The following is a 20,217-nucleotide window of genomic DNA, read 5'->3' as shown; positions in this document are numbered from 1 at the left end:
CTTCCCCTTCCCCCCCTCCGAAAGCTTAAGGCCAAACTATGGAATTACAGTGCTTATAAATTGTTTGGGGTTTTTATGTTGCTCTCCCTGTCAAAGTGTAATTTCTAATCTGTTTGCTTTATTTTATTGTATGCCTTCTTCATACAAGGCTGAAGCAAAGGTACCTCTAAATAAAGCAATAATTTAAAGAGGAATCAGAAATCAATTGAGGCTCAGTTTGATCTTCCACCAGTTTCTTATGAGTCTTGCACAATCCATTAACCACACTCAGGACTCAAAATTAAATTAACAGCTCTTTCTCTTACTCTTTTACCCTGCCCATTCCTTAATATTTCCTTCTTCCTTTATTCCCAGTAAATACAAGGCTACTTTCTTGCCAAAAGAGAATGCAATGCCAATTAAACTGAGATAATTTGATCAAAATATTTTCTTTTTCTTTTTCTTTTTCTTTTTCTTTGTTGTTTTTTGGTTTTTGGGTTTTTTTCTTTTTTCTATCTTTAAGGCTCAAAGGCAGCTCACTACAAGAAAAAAAGCGGGGGGGGGGGAAGATAAATGACTCTATAACAGGAACATTGCAGTCAACAGAATGTAGGCAATCCCAAAGCAGCAACAAAGTGAGAATGGGACCCATGCCCGGAAATCAATACAAGATTTCATTCTTTGTTGTAGAAAGTGGTCAGGGGATATCAATTCAGGGGAAATACAATCTCAGGTTTCATTAGATCATTTTATAAGGGCACTGCTAAGGTTCAAATCACACTCTGTGGAAAGCATCATGAAAATCAGTGCATTGGTTGAAGATGGGATAGGTCACCCTGGTTCTCTGCAAGCAATTTTGCTGTTTCGTATTTCCCATCCCATTTCCTTCACTCTTGATGGAGAACTACAGAGGAAGTAAGAGTGTACCTGCCAAGTGGTCTGTTTTCCATTATCTGCTAAGTAAGAACAAGCAAACAATGAAAGCAATACCTGAATTCAAACTGCTTCAGTTTATTTTTGGAGCCCTATCTGCACAGGTCAACTTCACTTCCCTCACATCCCAATAGAGGGAATGGAGTGAACAGTTTGGGTCACTAATGCATTGAAATGCCACCACACACTTAACACACCCTTACAGTAAATCCCAAGGCACGCATAATCTTAGTTTGGTGGTGCTTGTGTTGTGCTTTTGTGTGCGCTAGGAGGCAGGGAGCCTTTTGCAGACTTTTGACGTTGTAACAGTTACAAGCCACCACCCCTATTTCAAAGACAAAGGGGGTTTCCTAATGTAGCTCTACTGGAAAGCCTTACTCACCATTTGTAGGAACTGATAATGCTACACAGTTTCATCTCTGAGATCCCAGTAATAAATTTCAGCTATTTTCCCCATGGGATATACCAGGCATAACCATATTAGATTTGTTTATCTTCAAAACAAACACTGTTCTGTTCTAAGGGCTCCCAGGGGCGTTGAAAATATATATCGTCACAGATCTCTGGGATCTCCCAAGAACATAAAGGTTTTTGCTACATCATCCCCTAAACCTCACCAAAGATTGGGACAATTGCATTAGCTGACATTCAACTCTTAGAATATCTTTTTAAAAGATAAAAGAGAAATAGCAAGTAAATCAGGTTTCTGCTGCTAGTACTGGTTTACTCTCCACAGTTGCCCAGGTCTGAAAGGAGTGTCCAGGGGTTGTCTCAGTACATGAATGTGGGAGTTTCTATACAGTTCAGTATATGCAGATTAGAAAAGCTGTCTAATAATAATAATAATAATAATAATAATAATGCAATATATATTGTCTATGCGAGCAGGTGTTCTGGTTTCGGCTGGGTAAAGGTAATTGTCTTCCTAGTAGCTGGTATAGTGCCATGTTTTGGATTTATTATGAGAATAATGTTGATAACACTGATGTTTTAGTTGTTGCTAAGTAATGTTTACACTCGTCAAGGACTTTTCAGCTTCCCATGCTCTGCCGGGTGCACAAGAAGCTGGGAGGGGGCACAGCCAAGAGAGTTGATCCAAACTGGCCAAAGGGCTATTCCATACCATAGGACGTCATGCTCAGTGTATAAACTGGGGGGAGTTGGCCAGGGGGCAGCGATCGCTGCTCAGGGACTGGCTGGGCATAATTTGGCAGGTGGTGAGTGGCTGCATCACTTTTTTTTCCCCTGTGTTTTGTTCTTCTCTCTCTCTTTTGTTGATTTCCTTTTCATTATAATTATAATTATTATTGTTGTTGTTGTTATTCCAATTATTAAACTGTTCTTATCTCAACCCATGAATTTTCTTCCTCCTGGTCTTCTGATTCTCTCCCCCATCCCACCAGGGGGGGAGGGTGAGCGAGCGGCTGTGTGGTGCCTAGTTGACAACTGAAGCTAAACCACGACAGCAGGATACAAATAAACAAAAGGATATGTTTCTTCACACACTTATTGTTGACGTGCAGAACTCTTTTCAGCTTGATATTGTGGACGTTAAATGTTATAGGAGTTCAAAACATATATGTATATATGTGTATGCATGTATGCAAAGTCCATCAAAGGATACTAAACACTAAGAAACCCACCATGCCCAACTTTTGATGTCCTATGGGGTAACCCTAGACCTTTGAGAAGAAGGTTCAGATTCAACCTGTAGTCAAAGGACAAAAGACTGTGATTTATCCTTCCTGGTTTGGGTGTCTTCTTTCGTAGAGGTAAATCAAAGCCAGGACTTGATTGAATATAAAGAAAGCCTAAGGTTAAAAGCTCAGATTTTATTGTTTTCCTTGCAGACAGGCACATGTAACAGATGTATCTGACTAACCTGACTAAATATAGTCAATTGTATCTGAGTAAGTCTGGCTCAGGAGGTATTTGAAATGTAGACTGCTGGGCACAGAGAGAGCACTAGAGCAATGTGCTTCACCCATCCCGGTAGCCTCCCTTAAGTTTTCACTATTGGCAGGATACTTTTATGTGAGTTTCCATAACCATCTTTATGGCATTTTGTTGCACTCTTCATCAACAGATTAAAAAAAAATAAATATTGGGGAACACAGAAACTGAGACAGAAAGCAAAGAAAGGGAGGAAAGAGTAACCTCAGTGCCAGAGGAGAGAATAGAAGCTGTCTGTCATCTCCACTAATTAGCAATGCCATATCTGAGAAAATAAAACTGGGTTTGGATTGTTTATAACAAAGGGTTTCTCTGTTGAATGCAGAGATGCATTAATGTTATCATGTTTTCCTGAAAGGATCCAAATGTTTCATGTTTTTCCATTAACTATGTACTGGTAGAGCCTTTAATCTGTCGAGTCAGTCTTCAACAACTGAACAGCAGAGCACAATTCAAATGGAAGTGTAAGCTGGAACTTCATGGCCTCCTGATTTCATTTCTTTTGCCTTAAGGACATTTGCAATTTCCTGAGTTCAGTAGAGACAGTCTGGTTTCAGTTTCCCAGAAGACATCAGTGATATGTGCAGTTAAAGAATATTTTGACACATACTAGAAAAATCAAGAAACCAAGTGAATAGTGCATGAAATTAATTATTTTAAAAAAATTTATTACTCTCAATGGAGTGAAGGAGTTTGACTCATACCAATTTTGAAAAGGCATATATTTTTATAGATAGAAATACAGTAAATACAGTACAATTAGTTCTGAGAGAATACAAAAAAATAAAAGCAACTGCCTACGACTCTACAGATGTGCAACAAATTGAGAGCTTTCATTTTTCTGCATTTATTTTTATTAAGGTGGCCACCACAGAGATAAACCAGAATGTGCTGTGTGTAACTTGTAGTACTTAACTCTTTGTTGTTCCCTTGACATTATGGTAATATTAATAGCAATCATGTTATTATGTTACAAGCTACATGTATTCTCTCACACATACTCTCAAGGTGCTGCTTTATTGTGAACTGTTCCATTAAGAAAGCCATTGTTAGTACATAAACCTGAGCAGAGAACCAGGTGAGCGCCTTTGTGCTGCTTCCGGACCTGCCCTAGCTATATGTGTAAATGAGATTAGCAAATTTTAGAGTCATGTGTTTAAGCAAGGCATTGCTCAAATGTACGGATGTTTCAGGGAAGGAACCACATGGGAGGAATTGTGTAGGTCAGAAGGGCACCATACACTTCCCTGCTCATAGAAGTAAATACTTGTTGCTGGGTTATTCCAGATTGGAATTTAAGTAAGCTCTCTTTCTTCTTGTTTTGGTTCAAGTATATCAAGCACTGGGAGCAAGGCAGGTGAAGGTAACTTCAAGACCAACTTCTTCCTTTCCCCAAGTTTTCTATACTGGAAAGGCAACAAAGCACAAAGCAAGGCTATGAGTATGCAGCTGAGAGAGCAGGACTGGGTCGCATTAAGAAGATGCTTCCTAATCACTTATACTAAGGAACAAGGGATATGAACTTAAACTGAACACCATGCTTAGGTAGCTGTCCTGACTTATGCACTGTGTATATGACACTAACATACGGCTATATCCCAAGTGAGCAGGTCAGAAGTCTAAGCACAGATGTCTAGACCATTTGATGTGCCTTAGGGTATCTTACTTGACCTCCAGTTGCTGCTGCCTGCGTGGACCTTTATGTTTGCCCTTTTTCAGGATATTTTGGGCACTGTACGGTATCTCTAACGGCAAAAGACATTTATGTTTCAGTACTTGAATCATTTCCTCAGTTATATCAAGTGGATACAGGCCTTCTCAGAAGAAAAACAGGACATTCTCTATGAATGGGACATTATCCCTGTGCCATGTTCATAGTCGCTGATAAAGACCTGTGCATAAGAGAGGTGGTCGGGTGGCTGGAAGGATTTGGAAGTTTTTTAACACATCAAAGCTGGGCATTGAAGGAGGTCCCCGTGTTATCCAAACTAATCATCCTGTGGGCCAACAGTGCAGAACGGTCTAGCCAAGAAACCCCAACTGTCTTTGACTACATACAGTCATTCAAAAAATACTGTTCTGCTCATTTTACTCTCTGTAGGAATAGTTACAATTGCTTTAAAATATCTTTTCACTACACAAGTTAACTCAGTGGATCTACAGAAGTGAGAAAAGTCACCAGTATTCTTGAGAAACTCCAGAATCAGAAAATATGCTTTGAAGTCATAATAAAGATGTGATAATAAACTGTGCAATTAGTTTGGCATTTTCATTTCTACAAAGACTTGATCAAATATAGCAATTCAGTACCATTAGCTGTTCTTTTCTTTTCTGCATTTCTGTATTATGCCTGTAAAGTCCTGATTCTTTTTTTGTAAAGTGAATGTGAATATTTTGACTCCATTCAGGATATGTCATATCAGGCACCATGACAATATGGAGGGGGGGTAAAGAAATACAGATAAGAAAAAACAAATAAACAAAACAAAAAAAAACCCCTTCACTAGATCCTTCATGGACAGTATTTTACATCAACTTAGAGATGAAATAGAGTCTCTCTAAAGTAATGCAAGACACAAGTTTAATCCACTAGGTGTATTAGATCACTCACTTCATACTGAATTATACTTTTTACTAATTCTATTATGACTTTCAGTTTTAAAAATTTAGCTTAAAAAATTATACATTATTATGTAAGCATTGCAGAAAGAAGCTTGCTTTGTCATGGAAACAACATTACTAGATTTAATTCTTGTTCTTATCAAGCAATGATTCAACCGGTCAAACCAGGGCCAAGACTTGCAAAACGTTATGTTAAAAATAGAGGTGTTTGGGAAGGAGCTCTGATTATCTGGATTTTTTTCAGAACTGATTTACATCATTACTGGTACCCACAACACTGGCTTGGCAGTCAAACAAATTGTTGTCTCCAGGAAGGCCTTACGTTGTTACTTGATTGCATTTTTGTCTGCCTGTGTAAATGGCACCCAAACTACTGTAATTTCAAAACACTTCAGACTAAGTGAAAGGGTAAAGCGATTAGAAACTTATTCAAACCAAGGCACAATTGTACAACCTGCAGCAGAGTTTTGACACCATGCTTTAAGCAAATCATGTAGAAAAAAACCCCACAGAGCACACTGCCAAAAAAACGTATTGATCCCTTTCAAACTGGCTTCCATGAATTTAAGATGTGGTTGCCTTCTAACACAGATGCCTCCTGGAGAGATGCATGTCTCACTGCAGATTAGAAAATAGTAGCAGCATAATCAACAGTTCTCTTCACTCAGTGGATACTTTCTGAAGTGGTAATTCTGGACAAAAGATGTGTTATGCAACATGGGGTAAACCTATTTTTGAGTTTGCCTTAACTGGCTTTTTACCTTGGAGATCAGTTGAAAAATCTCTCTTTGAGCATGATGAGGCATTCGCAGTATAGTTGATGACTTCCACAGGAAATGACATCTTGAGTTAAACCATAATATACCTTTATCCTGTCTCTAATAGCAGGCAATACAAAGCAATGTTTCTCAAAGCCTTGTATTGGCAGGATGCAACCACTCATTGGAAAAGTGTTTAAAAATGTTACTAGACATAATGTGCTTGAGGTGAAATTAAAGGTTCAATAACCCTTTCTAATCGCTGATTTTATCACGTAAAAATGGCTTTCTCCCATTGTTCCTGAGACTTTCTCCTCCAAAGATAAAACTCTAGAAGTACAACTCCCCATAACACATGATAGATGTCTTCCTCCTTCATTCCTCAGAGGTCAACCTAGGCCTGAAAAGCTGACAGACTCCTGCCAACATTGCAATTCCCACTTATTTTCAAAAGTATTCAAGAGCAATAGGATTTAAGTGTCCAAATCAGGGTCTTCCGCCTTACAGAATCACAGAATCACAGAATTGTTCAGGTTGGAAAAGACCTTTAAGATCATCAAGTCCAACCATAAACCCAACACTACCAAGTCCACCACTACACCAAGTCCATAAGCACCTCATCCAAACGTCTTTTAAATACCTCCAGGGATGGTGACTCAACCACTTCCCTGGGCAGCCTGTTCCAATGCTTGACAACCCTTTCAGTGAAGTAAAATTTCCTAATATCCAGTCTAAACCTCCCCTGGTGCAACTTGAGGCCATTTCCTCTTGTCCTATCACTTGTTACTTGGGAGAAAAGACCGACCCCCAGCTCTCTACAACCTCCTTCCTTTCAGGTAGTTGTAGAGAGCAATGAGGTCTCCCCTCAGCCTCCTTTTCTCCAGGCTAAACAACCCCAGTTCCCTCAGCTGCTCCTCATCAGACTTGTGCTCCAGACCCTTCGTCAGCTTCGTTGCCCTTCTCTGGACACGCTCCAGCCCCTCAATGTCTCTCTTGTAGTGAGGGGCCCAAAACTCAACACAGTATTTGAGGTGCGGCCTCACCAGTGGCGAGTGCAGGGCGACAATCACTTCCCTAGTCCTGTTGGCCACACTATTCCTGATGCAAGCCAGGATGCTGTTGGCTTTCTTGGCCACTTGGGCACACCGCTGGCTCGTATTCAGACGGCTGTCAACCAGCACCCCCAGGTCCTTTTCTGCCTGGCAGCTTTCCAGCCACTCTTCCCCAAGCCTGTAGCGTTGCATGGGGTTGCTGTGGCCCAAGTGTAGGACCCAGCACTTAGCTTTGTTGAACCTCATACAATTGGCCTTGGCCCATGGATCCAGCCTGTCCAGATCCCTCTGTAGGGCCTTCCTATCCTCAAGCAGATCAACACTCCCGCACAACTTGGTGTCATCTACAAACTTACTGAGGGTGCACTCGATCCCTTTGTCCAGATCATTGATAAAGTAATTAAACAGGACTGGCCCCAGCACAGAGCCCTGGGGAACACCACTTGTGACCGGCCACCAACTGGAGTAAACTCCATTCACCACCACTCTTTGGGCCCAGCCATCCAGCCAGTTCTTTATCCAGCGAAGAGTACACCCATCCAAGCCATGAGCAGCCAGTTTCTCCAGGAGAATGCTGTGGGAAATGGTGTCAAAGGCTTTACTGAAGTCTAGATAGACAACATCCACAGCCTTTCCCTCATCTACTAGGTGGGTCACTTTGTCGTAGAAGGAGATCAGGTTGGTCAAGCAGGACCTGCCTTTCCTAAAGCCATGCTGGCTGGGCTTGATCCCTTGGTTATCCTCTACATGTCATGTGATAGCACTCAGGGTGATCTGCTCCATGAGCTTTCCCGGTACGAAGGTCAGGCTGACAGCCTGTAGTTCCCCGGATCCTCCTTCCAGCCCTTCTTGTAGATGGGAAGGGCCCATCAGTTACAAATCTGACTAAAATTTCATGGGAAGATTCTCCTCCGAGAGCTTTTAGTTTGGAGCAAAAGTGAGTTTGTGGGTTCACTGCAGGACATCAGAGGTTCAGGGCTTGCAGATATCACCCCCAATTGCTTCCAAGGACACTCTCTAATTCTTGACACAGGCTGTGGCACGGCAGTCCTTGAACATGGCAGAGCCGTTGGCAACAGAGCAACCCAGTGTAGATCAAAGCTGTAGCCAAACCTCAATAACTGACTGTCTCAGCAAGCAGAAATTCATTGAAAAAGGGTTGCAGGCAAGTAATACATACATAAATCATTGGAATTTGTGATTGCAAAGGAGAATAGATAATTAGTAGTTTTTATCTGGGCTCTGTGGTCAGATCGCTCAAGCCTCAGGTAACTATATTCTGTGCAGATTTGGCACAACAGTTCTGACTGAATAATAAGTAGAAACGACTGGATGGGAAGTTGGAGGGTAGGATCTACCTCTGTTAACATGTTGTGTCTGGCTGAGAAATGAGGAGTTATGTTTACAGAAATCTGGGATATGGTGTTCAGATTCAGCTGAACACCTGCAACGAAGGAACTGAAAGAGGAACTCTAATTTTTGACCTCTTTGGGACACACTGTTCATCTGATCTGGGGAACTGCTGATCCAATGGGGTAAGCTTGTAGGTGACAATGATTTTGCTTGTCCATCTTCCAGACTTTCTCTGTTAAATCAGTATTCTGTCTTGGCAAAAAGACTGGTTTACTCTGAAGACTGAAAGTTCCCACTTACTTAAACTCTGAATAGGGGGTTATGTTGCTTCCAGCTGATACCTAGAAGGTCCCTGACTATCGTCCTTAGAGTTGCCCCATACTTGCCCCATACTCCAACTAGAGTTGCCTTTTCTGAGAGCAATAGCAACAGCCAGAAAGGCTTGTTCTGCTCTCCTATTACCTCCAGGGGATTTTTTGGGAAAGGCACACCTCTCTTTCACTTTTCAGGCAGCAGTGGTAATACAGGAATGTTCCCTGTTTAAACTAGACTTGGAAGGCTGTACCAGGTGTCAGAACAACCCAAAAGCAATAGGATATAAAAGATAGCCTAAAGCTGTCTTAACTTTCTTTTCTTCGTCTACAGATTTTGTGTTTAGAGCTTCAGTCCCTCACACACCTTTGCCTTCACCCAGACATCCTTGCCTCTGGCAGCAGCAAGACCATGGCAACTATCTATGACAGGTCTTTCAGATAGAATAATGGAATCACAGGATAATTCAGGTTGGAAGGGACCTCCAGAAGTCTCCCGTTCAACCTCCCATTCAAAGCAGGGTCAACAATTGGATCAGGCAGGTTTCTCAGGGCTTTTTCCATCTGGGTTTGGGAAACCTCCAAGAATGGAAACTGCACAACCTCTCCGTGCAACTTACTCCAATGCTCAACTATCCTCAGGGTAAAAAGGCCTCTCTTTATATCCAGTATGAACCTCCCTTGTTTCAACTTATTCCCATAGTCCATTGTTCTCCTGCCATGCACCATGATGAAGAGCCTGTCTCTTTCTTCTTGATGATCTCCTCATAGGTACTGTAAGGCTGCTACTAGGTTGTCCCAAAAGCCTCTCTCCTTCCACCAGCTAAACAAGCTCATTTTCCTCATCCTCTCCTCACAGACCATCTTGGTGGCCCTCCTCTGAACTTGCTCTAGTTGATTGACATCTTTAGTATATTGAGGAGCCTAAAATTGGATGTAATATTCTAGAACTGGTCCAGCAAGTGGTGCGTAGAGGGGGATAATCACTTCCCTCGATCTTCTGGCTATGGTCTTGTTAATACAGCCCAGGACACTGTTGACCTTAATCTGCTTTCCTTGGGACCTATGTAAAGTGTACAGAGTCAAGGCTACCAAGTAGCTGAATGGCTTATCACACTGAAAAAAGTCTTGATGAGTTTCATTTAGTGAAGGCTGAGGGAATCTGTGCTAACGTAAAACTTCTCTCACTGCAGGGACGTTGGGAAACAGAGAAGCTTTTAGGAGTTCTGTATTTGTCATGCTGCCGGATGCCACATTCATTTGCAAGGCAAGTTCTTGTTATTACTCGTTATTATTTGCCCATTTATACTTCATTACATTTAAACAAAACCTTGAAAAGAAAAGGTCTTAGACAGGAAATTTGTTTTGTGCAGGCTCCCAGCAAGTTCAATAGAAACCCCATCTGAGTCACACTTGGAACAGAAACGCGTGATGAACAGCTACAGGAGGCTGCAGAAACACTTTCTACACACATACACATATACCCTACCCAAGGGAGAAAGCTTTAATTAATCTACTAATTAAATTAAAGCTATTTGCCCTCAACTATCACACACATTCCTCCCTTTCACTCCTCCCCACAGGCAGCTCCAGCAAGTGCGTCATGCTACAGCTCTCACTCTAATATTCCCCAAAGGGGCTTTGGGACTGGGGAGAATACTGAAGAACAGAGGCAAAGAGCTCATTACAACAGTGGTAATGGGAAGTACTCAAGCTCATTCTCAATTTCCCTCCTTCTTGTTTCAGTGCTGAGAGACATTGGTTTAGATATTGTGCCAAAGTGGAGGGGGGAAAAAAATCACAACCAAAAAACCCTACTCAAATCCCACAAGGAATCAAATCTTTGCACAAAAGACTGTGCCTAGAGTAGCTTTCTCAACAAACACTTCCTTCTCTTTCCCATCTCTGGAGGGCTTTGCTACTATTTCACTGTAAAAACTGAAGGAGAGTAAAGTACATATTCATGAAGGAAAGAAGGGAGCAGACTGAATGGTGGGTCAGAGCAACACAGTGAGACGAGCCAGCATGGAGCTCAGCAGAGGGGATTAGAAAGGAAGAGAGGCAATGTAGGAAAACTTCCTAATGATGATCAGTGAGGCCATACACAGAAAAAACAACACCAACAACAACAAATTACGAGAGAAAGAAGAAGAACCTCTCATCTTAAGAGGCATTTATGACCAGCTTTGATTGTCCTTGGGCTATGGACACTGCCTGGGAGGAAAGTACAGCGGTGGCTGTAAGCAGATTGTTGGCTGAGCCATGGTGCATGAGCTGCCTTGTTCCTCTGATGTCCCAACTTATGACTGTGAAGAATATGATGTAGATGTGCTTTTCCGTGTGTTGGCCACATTCACAGCCATTTCATTGATACAAATACAAAATACCATATAAAATGTTGCACTGATCAGTTGAGGAACTGAGGTATCATTCAAGTAAACCAGTTCAGGGGTAAGGAAAGTTTCTACTCTGCTTAAAGATGTCAGTGTGAAATATGTCACTATTCTGGAATCTGAAAAAATTTTAAAAGGTGATGCAATCTGCCTGGGGGGCTGGGGGGGGAACTGGGGGGAGTCCTGATATATGAACATATTCCTGCAGGATGACAAAAGATATTGAAACAACTGAGCTTTCCACACAATAGAAAATTCCCAAATTTGTCTGTATAAAGTTATTAACCACTGCAATCCTTCAGTCTAGGTTTATACCACAGAGAAAGATACTAATGTTACTTTTATTAGGTCATCTAATAAAATAAAGTTCCTATTATGATTGTCTGCCCAATGATGGGTACGTTATCTCTGTATTTAGGACTGCATCAATGCCGTGCTGCTGAGAAGCACCAACAGACACTCTTCTCACAGCCAGTTAATGGTTTGGACACTCAGTGATGGTCAATATTTATGGACTAAGTTATCTGGGTGAAAAACATGGTATGGAGAGAGACTTGCAGTGTCAACGTTTGTTTCTTGCTAGTAACAAAAATGAGAGCCCAAGGTGACTTGTGCAGCTGTAGATATTGCACTAATAAATCCCATCCTCACCCTACTTCTTGGAAACTGTTATCTGTGCATTGCTTTTCCATGTTAAGCACCCCAGATTTTATGGGCCAGCAGAAGTATTGCACTGTCATTGGGCACATAATTTAATCACGGCTGATCACCCAGTATTTAAATATCTGGCGAGAGCTCTTTAACAGCAACATTTAAATGTAGTTTTCAGAAAACATAATCTCTGGTGATATGCAGTTATATCATGACAGTGAATAGCTAAGTTCCGGGTAGACAAAGCATTGCCAAAGGGGTGATCAGTTCCACCAACACAAATCCCTTCACCGATGCAGCAGACGGTATTTGGTACATTTGTGATTCATAGTAATTTAGCCACATGCAACATTTCTATCTTGGGCATTTGTAAGCTTAAAAATGATACCTGTTTAAAGATGCCCTAGACGTCACTGAATGTAAGAAGCTACGTTACCTGTTATCTAGTATTTATCTCATTAAAGTAAAGTAGTCAACTTCTCAACTAATGTATATTGACAAATAATGACTTACCATGGAAGATTTGGCCTTTGTCTTTAACACTATAACCTATATTTTCAGAACCTGAGAACATGCGGCTCTGAACTAGGATCATGCCTTGTGATTTGAATGCAGTTCAAATGTGCCCCACTCAAGAACATGCAGTGAACAGCTGATGGAGTACAATTTTGGACCTCAATTCTCCATTCCTGATATTTCAAAGGAACAATAAAAACATATTGCTTTCATATATGCCATAAAAGAGAAGCATATGCCCAGACTCCCTATCAGTAGGGACCCATGTATTAGCCACAATAAGAACACAACAGTCAGACAGCAATAACTGACATTTTCAGAGGAGCTTGAGAGATATGGAAACATAAGCACCACCAATTCTTTTCTTTAATCACAAGAATTGAACTCTAGAACATCTTAGATGGGATTTTCTTTTTACACGCCATAAAAAATCCAGACCAACCAACCTAAATCCATTTTCTGAGGAGTTGAAAGCAGCAGCTATACAGAAGAGAGAGCAGAGATAGGAACCAGCAATATTCCTATGTGAACTTTGGAACATTGGAACTATGTGAACATTGAACATGTTCCTATGTGAACATATGTGAACAATGTGATGAAAACTCCAGTTCACATCATGCACTGGGCAGAATATTCAGCAATGCTACGTACTAACAGTGGGCCAGCTATAACCTTCTTACACCCCAGTAAATCTTTCCTGTTAGAAACCAACCCTGAACATTCCTGCTTTTTAATTTTTTTTTCACATTGCTGTGGGATAGGATCCTCAAAAGTAGAGATGGTGTTTTGGAAGGGTAACACACTGTATAAAAGGTTGGGGCTGGCATAGAACAACATATTTGAGACTAGTTCTAGCTGCAGGTGTGTCAGACATACTGCTCCCTGTTTCTCCTTCACAAAGTTTCCTCTCTTTTTTTTTTCCTTTTCTAACATTTTATGTGCTAATATTATTATTTACTAGTTGCTGTGTCAAGAATACTCTGCCATTATAAACTCTAACTGAAAGTTCTTATGAACCATGATGTAAGAATGCTACCATCTCCTGCAAAAAGTGGGACTCCTATCCCTGAGTGACTCCTTATCCGAATGCTTTGCTTCACATGGCGTGAGGATAGATAAGCTGCACAAAGACTGCCCATGAGAGAATCGTGTGGGTAGGAGATAGGTGGGACCCAGCCCCTGCTCTGCTAACTGCTCTGTTAGCAGCATAAAATACACGCAACAATGAATTTATCACATATGCACTGCTCATGAGGCGTTCTGAGAAAATCCTACCAGTGACTACACTATATTTCATGAGCTGAACCTCAAGCAGGTTTCAGGAAGTTCAGAAATACAATTTGTTACAAAATAAAATTGCAAAATTACTAGAAAACAAAACAAAACAACAAAACACAGTGCCAGATTGCATACCCTATCTCAAATTCCTATTTTACTCTTATATCACTGCAGGGTATGATTTCATTTAAGGAGGGATAACATACAGTGATAGAGATGGTCTTCTTCTAAGAACAGATCTCCCCCTTAAAGGGTGACTTCATTCCAAATAAACCAGCAGGACTTGGATGCACTTCAGACCCTGACAGATAAGCCACAGGTCTCACTTTCAGAGTCTTGTCATGACCCAGATTCTGCTCCAGCATTTTCTGCTCTACTGCTATACAGAAATTGCTCAGATAAGGGATATCTTAGTGAATAAGGAAAGATACAGGATGCATATTATTATCCTCATGGTACATCTCCTGTTGTTCTCATCTCCAACAAAATACAGCAGGTATCTAAAGTGTTAAGCCAGTCACCTCGGTTGGCAGGTACAAGGGCATTCTTGATGCAGAACTTGGTGGCACAGGGGCTCTCTCCAAGGGTAACAGATGCTTCAGCTGTGCTGTTTGCAGCTGACTGCAATGCGCAGACATTTAGGACTCAGTATCTTTTGCATATTTAAACAAGAGACAATTTTTCAGTGTCACAAAAAAGAAAAAAAAAAAAGGCTTTAAAGCCCAAGCATACATGGTTACTACTCTACACTAAAGATAATAAATGCTGGCTGATACGTTCAAGCCTCTCTTCCCAAATTTAATTTGCTAAATGGGTGGAAGCATCAATAAATTGGCATCCTGGAGAAAGAGGTAAGGGTTCTGCTGGGGTATTTGTGCATGCCATATTTAATAGTGTCCTTGTATGTTGACCAGGAGACCCCAATGTTATGTATTTGGGCTTGAAAATGCTGAATTGTACTTCATCAGTGATAATGACCACAGCGTAGCCTCACTGATACCTGGTTCTGAAATCTTCAGCCATCCTAGATTCCCACACATCTTCATGCATCTTGACGTAGTATGCATCCCAGCAGTACAAGCCAAATTTTGCCTCTATAGTTAACAGTGGTGGCTCGTGAGAGCCACGCAATACATGCAACATGACCTCAGAAAACAAGCCTTGCTTTGCGTGATAGCCATGAGGTCATGCCGTGTCTTTCCCTCGATTGTTCTTAGTAAACCAAACACCTCAGAAAAGGTTGTTGCTCAGGTTCAGATGAATTTCCCAACATGAATGCCTGCCCAGGACCTGAAGTGGCCAGAATTTCTCAGATATTAACTTTAACAGCTTCATTTTCATCTCTCTACTCATATCCTTTCCTTCCAAGAAGTTAATTTCTCTTCTGCTACTGTATTTCCAGTTGCAGAGAGAAAACTCAGTTCCACCATGTATATTACTTTTATTTCTCAAGGAGTTCAGGCCCTTATTGCCCATCCTACGGCCATATATGTGCAATGGAATAAAGACATGCAAAGCATTTCCTCTAAGGTAAATGGTCTGAATTTCCATAACTCCACTTATTTCTGAATTGTAGTATGACAGACAAAAAAAAAGAGATATACCTCTGAAGCCCTTGAAATGGAAACATTAAATTGCAGTAATCTTTTAATTTGGTTCAGATTGAAATTAATAGAAAGAAGGTTTAATTTTCCATGGGGAGAGGTAGGGTCAGAAATCGGGGCAGCTATGTTGGATTGCTTTGATTTTCCTGCTATCAGAAGAAAAAATTAACACATGTGAATACTGTATGCCTAATACATACTGAAGAGAGAGAAAGAGAAGAGATTCCTCTGCTTCAAGAGCAAATTGCTGTCATACTTAAGTTAAACAAAGATTTGAAAGCAAAATTGCTGAAACTTATTTTATATTGTCCCTCATGGTTTAGTCTGGGTGACTCCACTATATGTTAACCGTCATTTATTCGATCAAGATTACTGTGTATAGAATTTCTACATTACACTTCTGACAACAGATATAAATATTTCACATTTTCACATACAAAAAAAATAAACTGAATAAAATCCACGGTCCCAAAATGCAAGCAATCAGTACCGAAAACAGAATTTTCTCTAGACTAATGTTATTCATACACATCCCTGTCATTTTCCCTTTATTTTTTGTTACATTACATTAAACTAAGGATTTCATTCTTCCACAGTTTTGACGGTGTTATTTCACAATGGCTTCTGCCAGCTTCTGCAGCTGTTTGGTGTTTGTTTTTTTCCCAAAGACATGAACACTGCTGGAAGATTGCCACTTCACATTGCTCAAAATCCGAAAGCCTCCAGTTGTAAGCTGTGCCATGTAGTGGGACCTGACCTTAGTACAAGATGACCTGCCCCTCGAATATTAATTGTCACCCACAAGGTGTTATTTTGCATTTCGTTAAGAGAGATATAGGCAAATTCCATGGACACAAAAGGGAAAAGAAGTTTAATTTCCATCTTTGTGTCTTGTAATTAAATATGTGCAGAATTAATGTTGTAACCAATAGGTTACAGTGTGAAAACGAAAGCAAAATCAACCTTATTATTTCTGGTTCCCATCTACTCCTTTAATTCACAGAAAAATCCCTAAAAGTTTAAAATGCAACTAATAAACAGTTGAATAAATACAACAAACGAACTCCTGTGAAGTGGAGAAGGAATAAGTATGTCAATACAAAGATGAAGGCATTCATCAGATGAAGATTTATGTAGGACTTCACATCAGTGTTAGAAAAACAGGAGGCACGGCGCTGTACCCTGGCCTGTGCTTTTGCAGAGCACCCAGAGGTGCCCCCCAGCTGCTATGCCATGTACTATCAGTACAACTACATGGATTTTATGGGTGAGAATAAGCTAGATACCAGGTCATGTACACAGAAATGTGAGAGAAAAGGCAGAAAAAGAGGAATGCTTGATCGTCGGTTCAGTACAATGAACTGATGAAATACCGTTGTTGTGTTTTACTTGGATACTACTAGTCATTTTGTTTACAGTCTGAGCTACAAAATAGACCAAATACAGAACCCAACATTTTTTTGTGGTTAGCTGAAGATATGGATCTCAGCATGTCTGAAAGCCAGGTGTCTCACAGAATTCCTTAACCCTGGACTTACATGTAGATCTGCAGGCAGCTCACCGGCCTGTGCTTCTCCATAGTGCAGCACTGAGATTAACAAAACTTCTCATAACTCATACATCTGTCTTTGGCACGAACACTCTAATACTTGAGCATACCTTAGCATTAAGTGATTTATCTTTTCCACACCTTTTAGAGACAGGCTTTGTTTGACACAGAGAGAACTGAGGAACAAGAAGCTGCAGCATTCTTGTTCCTCTATTGCTTATTGCTCCAGCACTAATCTGGGGCAATAAGAACATTTGATCTTCAACCTCTCATATGCCTTAGGTTACTGCTCTAATTGCCAGTGATCCTGAATTGCCAGACACCTGAATTAGCTGTCAGATTACAAAAAAAAAAAAAAAAGTTGATGAGTTTTTTGATCAGTAGCACAGGCTTTAGCCATTGATCGCATGTATTAGTTCAGACATAACAGACAACACTTGATGGCCAAAAAGGTTTAGATTTTGCATATCTACATTGCTGGAAGAGGTACTAAAATGGACTAGCTTAGCCTGAAATTGCATGAGAATTTAGTTTCTATTGCAATGCAATCTGTCATGCATTTTGTTATGTTTTTTTAAGTAATGGAGTAAATTATCATAAAACTGGCTAACAGAGATATAATAACTAAAAACAGTTCTGCCAGAGGACAGCAAGAAAAAAAAACATTTTAATATTTGTGAGGAAGTAAACACAAATTTATACCCTTGAGCTTTAGTATATCTCTACTTTTGTCTGATAAACATTTTGCATTACCAGATATCTGGCAAGACCCTAGCAAACAAGAAAGCCAAAATGGAGGTCCAAAACAGTTTTATGCCAAAATATATAACATGCTCAGATGTGGCTATCAGGTAAGAATAATTAAAAAAAAAAAAAAATCTCTGTACTTTCCCTTCCCAAATCTGCAAATACCAGTAGATCAAATTATTGACAAACCGTTTCAGGAGTCTTCAAACAACCAAATCAACGGCCTGTATTTAGCCTAAATAACCCCTGAATAACACACTTTGGCTGCAGATGCTGAGTCAGAGTGAGATTGTGGTACCGAAAGCATTTTAAAATAGTACACAGAAGCTAAAGTGTTTTCTTTTTCAATCTAAAGCTCTTAGAGAATTAATAGGAATTTTACACTCCAAAAGAAGCCTACTGAGCAATGTTTGACAGAAAAGGACATTGCATAAATGTGTTATTGGGAAGGCCAGGAACAGTAAAAAATTTTATCACTTTGCAATCCTCAACAGAATTTTTCAGCATAAATGTGCATATATAAAATATATTGGAATAGTGAGAGCAGCCACTGAGTGTGTACAAAGGTTGGGAAACTATTAAACCCACCAACTGACACAAATGAAATCTGGCTGAAAGATGTTCATTGAGACTATTTTCCCTCATGAAACACTATGTTGATTAAGTTTACAGTCTAAACTGTACTGATAGAAAAAAAAAAAAAAAAAAGCTGTCATTTGTTCCTTTTTAAAAACAGGGAGGAGAGTTATAAAGTGCTCCTTTTCCATAGTATCTTGTTTGAAGACAGTATTTATTTAGAAATTTTATTTTGTACAAAAAAAGGGGAAAAAGTGGTTGAAATTGAGGTTAAATCCTTTAAACTTTACTAGAAAGAATAATTCTATCAAAAAGTACTATGAAATATTTTTAAAATGTTAAAATGATATTATGTGGGAAAATATTTTTTCTTGTTCTCTCTAAAATGGATCTTATTTCATCTTTTTAAAGATCCTGAAGTATTTAATGGTATGCATTTTTCATTTTTCTTTACTATAGACACAATGATCCATGGGCATCTGCCCTCACCCATACAAGATCACACATTCAACACTCAATTTTAAAAACCTATTCCAGGAAAGGTAGTAAACAGCATTTGTCATAAACTTACAAACCACCCTATGAAGATGAGTCCCAAGATGTTGATAATGCAAGACGATCAATTGGGCAAGAGTGACTTACTGTCATCTATTCATCATCCACGTGACATTCATAAAATGTAATATACTGCTCAATAAAGATGAGGTTTCTAAAAACTAAAGAAAACAAAGTCTAGTTTAAGCTAATTTTTAATGATCCTGCAGTAAGGATAGCACTAGGGAGGGGTTAGGATGGGTTATACCAATATCTAGAGGTGTCTGTCCCTTACCACTGACTGTAGAAACATTAGTTTCTACAATTAGTATATATTAATATAGGTAAAGATCTTGATCTAGACATCCAGCATTTAGGTGGCCAAACATTGGCCTAAGTACTTTTCCTGACATCAGTTAGGTACGCAACTCAGCTCTAACATGCACAGGAAAGTACAGAGGCAGGACCCATTCATTAGGATTGTGATGTTCTCCATTTTGGGCATGACTAGTATTATATGGCATAGAATAAATATAACACAGAGATCACCATATTTTAGTATAGAAGGGAACCCATATCTTCAAAATCCTCACTTCCAAGTGATTTCCACATAGGCAGAAAAAAAAACCTGAGAGAAACCCAAGTTTCTTTTCAGGAACATGAGTGCAAGCTAGCCTGGAGTGAGCTATTCCCCCCCTTGCCCAGAGAAACAAAGAGGGTTTTGTTGAGTTGGGTTCTGCGCCCTTGGGGACTGCAATGATAGCAACACTTAGGCTTTATAGTTGGCAGTGTTTTTTAATGGGCCTCACAGATTTTGATTAAATAGCCATGTCTCTATTGCTTTGAAAAAGAAGTCCAGGAAGCAGCCTTAAGCACTGTACACTCTGCCTTGCATCTACTTCCTAACCCTATGGCTATTGCACAGGCAATCTCTGTACAGTTCATCTGGAGGGTCTTGTGGTGTGTAACCCTGGGGCAAGCACTGATCCTGTATGCTCTCCCAGGCAGGCTTACAGCATAGCTACTTGATCCTCAGGAAGGCCCCAATTCTTGCCATAGGACATACATTCACTCTGAGAAGCAGCGGAGTTTATTTCACAGATTGGGAAGAAACAATTTATTACAAGCCATAGTGAGAGGGTATATAAAAGACCAAATCCCTAACAGTGCAGTGATGCAAATGTGGGGTTTTTTCACATTCTTTTCCTCTCTTCCTGCTCTTTTGCTTCCATTTCCCCCTTCCTTTTAATGTAGCTTTGGTTCTGCATCGCAGCTATCGCTTCAAGCTGACTCCACAATAAATCTTCTCAGGCTGCTGATTCAGCAAACCCGAGGAAGAGCAGGCCAGCAGCACACTTACTTGAGACTTGAATAATATCACTCCAGGTGCTGGATATTAATAGCTGAG

The 20,217-nt window shown here is 40.2% G+C and overlaps 1 protein-coding gene across 4 annotated transcripts in view; it reads right to left on the bottom strand.

Annotated features, from left to right (window-relative positions):
• Nucleotides 1-20,217, bottom strand: part of ADCYAP1R1 (ADCYAP receptor type I) — a 149,554-nt gene that overhangs the window by 88,470 nt on the left and 40,867 nt on the right. The gene's annotated exons all lie outside the window — the stretch shown is intronic.

This window comes from Ciconia boyciana, chromosome 2 (genome assembly GCF_034638445.1).
Source record: "Ciconia boyciana chromosome 2, ASM3463844v1, whole genome shotgun sequence".
NCBI lineage: Eukaryota > Metazoa > Chordata > Aves > Ciconiiformes > Ciconiidae > Ciconia > Ciconia boyciana.
Note: the sequence above shows the minus strand (reverse complement) of the source record. Positions and strands in the feature narration are given on the sequence as shown.